This window comes from Chrysochloris asiatica, unplaced genomic scaffold (genome assembly GCF_000296735.1).
Source record: "Chrysochloris asiatica unplaced genomic scaffold, ChrAsi1.0 scaffold00168, whole genome shotgun sequence".
Classification (NCBI taxonomy): Eukaryota; Metazoa; Chordata; class Mammalia; order Afrosoricida; family Chrysochloridae; genus Chrysochloris; species Chrysochloris asiatica.
Window position 1 is genome coordinate 4,161,038 of NW_006408686.1, and position 4,550 is coordinate 4,165,587.

Genomic DNA, 4,550 nt, shown 5'->3' on the forward strand with positions numbered 1-4,550 from the left:
CTGCTGCTTCCATGAGCATTGATTGTGAATCTAAGTAAAAAGAAATCCTTGACAACTTCAATCTTTTCTCTGCTTATTATGATGTTGTTTATAGGTCCATTTGTGAGGATTTTTGTTTTCTTTACAATGAAGTTATAATCTATACTGAGGACTGTATTCCTTGATCTTCTTCAGTAAGCGTTTCAAGTCCTCTTTGATTTCAGAAAAAGAGGTTGTGTCTTCTATACATCACAGGTTGTTAATGAGCCTTTCTCCAGTCTTGAGGCTGTATTGTTTTTCATACAGACCAGCTTCTTGGATTATTTGCTCAACAGGGACTCTTGGTGTGGCACTGTAGGATCAGCGTTGGACTTTGAAGTACAAGGGCGGCATTCAAACCTACCAGCTGCTCCTCAGAAACCCTATACAGGGTTACTGTGAGTCAGAACGACCTCGACGGCACTTAACAACAATGACAACAACATACAAATCAAATAAGTATGGTGAAAGGACACAAACTTGGCACACACCTTTCCTGCTTTTAAACCATTCAGTATCCAGTATCTCCTTGAACAACTGCCTCTTTGTCTATGTACATGTTTCTCATGAGCACAGTTAAGTGCTCTGGCATTCCCGTTATTTGCAATGTTATCCATAGTTTGTCATGATGCACATAGTCGAATGCCTTTGCACAGTCAATAATACACAAGTAAACGTCTCTCTGGTATTGTTTGCTTTCAGTCAAGATCCATCTGAGGTCAGCAATGATATCCCTCATTTCACGTCCTCTTCTGAATTCAGCTCACATTTCTGGCAGGTTACTGTCAATGTACTGCTACAACTGTTTTTGAATTATCTTCAGAAAAATTTTGCTTATGTGAGCTATTAATACTGTTAATTTCTGCATGCTGTTGGATCACCTTTCTTTGTAATGGGCACAGATATGGATATCTTCCAATCGGTTGGCTAAGTAGCTGTCATCCAATTTCTTGGTCTTTTGTGTCTCTGGTTAGGATTATTCCTAAGTACATCACCTTCTGGGGTAGGGTAATGTAAGTGGGTGAAAGAATACAACCCTGTTGCACACCTTTCTTAATTTTAAACCATTCAGTGCTCCCATGCTCTGTTCGAACAATGGCCTCTTGCTCCAGGTACAGATTCCTCATGAGCACAATTAAGTGTTCCCGAATACTCATACTTCGCAATGTTGTCCATAGCTTGTCATGATCCACACAATTGAAAGCCTTTGCATACTCAATAAAGCACAGGTAAACACCTTTCTGGTATCCTCTGCTTTCAGCCAAGATCCAGCGGACATCAGCAATGTTCCACATCCTTTTCTGAATCCAGCTTGAACCTCTGGAAGTTCTCTGTCAATGTATGCTTGCAGATGTTTTTGTATTACCTTTAATACAACTTTACTTGCATGGGATATTAAAGAGATTGTCTGATGGTTTTTGCATTCCATTGGGTCACCTCTCTTTGGAATGGGTACAATTATGGCTCTATTCCATCAGTCTGCCTTATAGTTGTCTTTCAAATTTCTTGGCATAGATGAGTGAGAGCCTCCAGTGCTGCCTCACTTTCTTGAAAGATTTTAATTTATATTCCATCAATTCCTGGTGCCTTGTTCTTTGCCAATTCCTTCAATGCACCTTAGTCTTCCTCCTCCAGTATCATTGGCTCTTGATCATATGCTACCTCTTGAAACGGTTGAACATCAATCATTTCCTTTTGGTACAGTGACTCTGTGTATTCCTTCCATCTTCTTTTGATGCTTTCTGCATCATGCAATAATTTGCTCAGAGAATCCTTCAATAATGAAAGTTGAGGTTTGAATTTTTTCTTCAGTTCCCCCTGCTTGAGAAATGCTGAGTGTGTTCTTCCCTTTTGGTTTTCTGACTCCAGATCTTTGCACATTTTGTTGTAATATTTGATTTTGTCTTCTGGAGCTGACCTTTGAAATTTTCTGTTCAGCTCTTGTACTTCCTCATTTCTTCCATTTGCTTTAACATCTCTACTCTGGAGAGCAAGTTTCAGTGTCTCTTCTGACTTCCATTTTGATCTTTTCCTTCTTTCTTGTCTTCTGAATGACTTTTTGATTTCTTCATGTATGATGTTCTTGATGTCATCCCACAACTCTTCTGGTCTTCGGTCTTTAGTATTTAATGTATCAAATCTGTTCTTCAGATGATCTCTAAATTCAGGTGGGATATACGCAAATAAACCAAGAAGCTGGATTATATGAAGAAAAATGTGGCATCAGGATTGGAGGAAGATTCATTAATAACCTGAAATATGTAGATGATACTACCTTGTTTGCTGAAAGCGAAGAGGACCTAAAATATTTACTGATGAAGATCAAAGAGCACAGTCTTTGGTATGGATTGCATCTTGATGTAAAGAAAACAAAAATCCTCACCATAGGACCAATAAGCAACATTCTTATCAATGGAGAAAAGATTGAAGTTGTCAAGGACTTCATTCTTCTTGGATAAACGATCAACACTCATGGAAGCAGCAGTCAAGAAATCAAACGACGTATTGCGTTAGGCATATCTGCTGCACAAGACCTTTTTAAAGTGTTGAAGAGCAAAGATGTCAGCTTGAGAACTAAGGTGTGCCTGACCCAAGCCATGGTGTTTTCAATAACCTCATATGCATGTGAAAGTTGGACAGTAAATAAGGAAGACCATAGAAGAATTGATGCCTTTGAGTTATGGTGTTGGAGGAGAATATTGAAAATGCCATGGGCTGCCAAAAGAACCAACAGATCTGTGTTGGAAGAAGTGCTTCCAGAGTGCTCTTTGGAGGCCAAGATGGCCAAACTTCGTCTCTCATACTTCAGACATATTGTCAGTAGGGACCAGTCACTGGAGAAGGATATCATGTTTGGTAAGGTGGAGGGTCAGAGAAAAAGAGGAAGACCCCCAAGGAGATGGATTGGCCAAGTGGCAGCATCAATGGGCTCAAGTAAGTTTGACCCAGTACCGGGCACTGTTTCGTTCTGTTGTGCATAGGGTTCTATAAGTTGGTACGGACTCCATGGCACCTAACAACAACAACATCATCAATATTGTAAGTGGTATTGTTTTCCTGATTTCTTTTTCAGAGCTTCCTTTGTTAGTGTAGAAGAATCTGCCTGATTTTTGTGTGTTGATTTTGTACTCTGCTACTTCTATTAGTTTTAGTGGTGTTCTTGTTGAGTCTTCAGGAAGCTGGAAGCCTTTATTCCATTCTCCATGGGTAAGCTGTGCCTTTGTTGTTGTTCTTGTTGTTAAGTTCCATCAAGTTGATTCCTGCTCCTTTTCCAAGGGTTTCCATGGAGTGGCTGGTGAGCTTGAACCATTGACCTTGCAGTTCAAACCGACTTTGCAATCAGTGCATTAACCCACAGCACCACACCAGGATTCCAGCTGTGCCCTTACCCAAGTAGAAAGTGTACTCATTCCCCTTTGTTTAAATTCAAGGTCAGGGACAAGGATGGGGCAAAGGAATTATTTAGGACAAATACACACATTAATAAGGAATACTCATTGTTAGGGTTATGAAGCTGCCCCTTCTTAATCACATATTCAATAATTCAACTTTTACCCACTGATTTGAGATTTATCATATACTAAAAAGAAAAAGAACTCTGGGAGCGTAGTGGTTACAAATCGGGCTGTGAACCTCAGGGTCAGCAGTTCGAAACTATCAGCTGTTCCTCGGGAGAAAGATGAGGCTTTCTGCTCCTGTAAAGATTTACAGCCTCGGAAACCCTGTACAGGGTTGCGATGAGTTGGAACCAACTCCACGGCACATAACTACCACCACCAAACTCTTCAGTCTCCTGGGGTCACTGCTTTTCTGATAAGGATCCCTCGCTTCTCTCATACACGTCCCTCTTGGTGGAGGATTCATTAAAATTTATAGATTAACCTGGATAATCTTGCCAGCTTTACAGTTTTGAGGTATCCCAGACAAATAGTGTTTCTCCATGGAGTCTCTCATATTGCTTGAGGGTGTATTCCCTTTCAGTTTTTTCAACTAGGTTTTGCATAGTTCTTGCTAGATGTGCTCCTAAGATACATGGGAAGGGATTGATGTTGTCGCTTGCATGACTTCCTCTAATGTTCTATTATTAAATTTTTTCAATTAGTGTATAAGAAAGCCATTTTTTTTGTGTGTTGTTTGTTTATTTACTTATTTAGTTTATACCTAGCATGCAGCACAAGGGAACACTGTGTTAAAGTTCATATTTTATAGTTGGTTGGTTGTGTGCTGTGGAGTCAGTTCTGACTCATAGCAACCCTGGATAGGGTTTCCAAGGCTGCCAATCTTTATGGGAGCAGAAAGCTTCATCTTTCTCCCACTGTGTGAACGGTAGAATCAACTGCTAATTCTGTTGTTTGTACTTATTCCCCCTAATTTTTATACAACCCCAAAAGAAAAAAAATTCAAACTGAAAAGCACCCAAGATTCACCACACAAAACCAGACAAGTTAATATTTTAGAGTACGCCCTTCCAAATTAAAAAAAAAATATTAAAATGTGTGGCCCACACAGAGGATAGATAGGTATAAGTTATA

General features: G+C 39.8%; 1 pseudogene; it reads right to left on the reverse strand.

The window, feature by feature from the left end:
- Positions 1–4,173: 4,173 nt before the first annotated feature.
- The window catches only part of LOC102815393, a 2,815-nt pseudogene continuing 2,438 nt past the window's right edge, over positions 4,174–4,550 (reverse strand).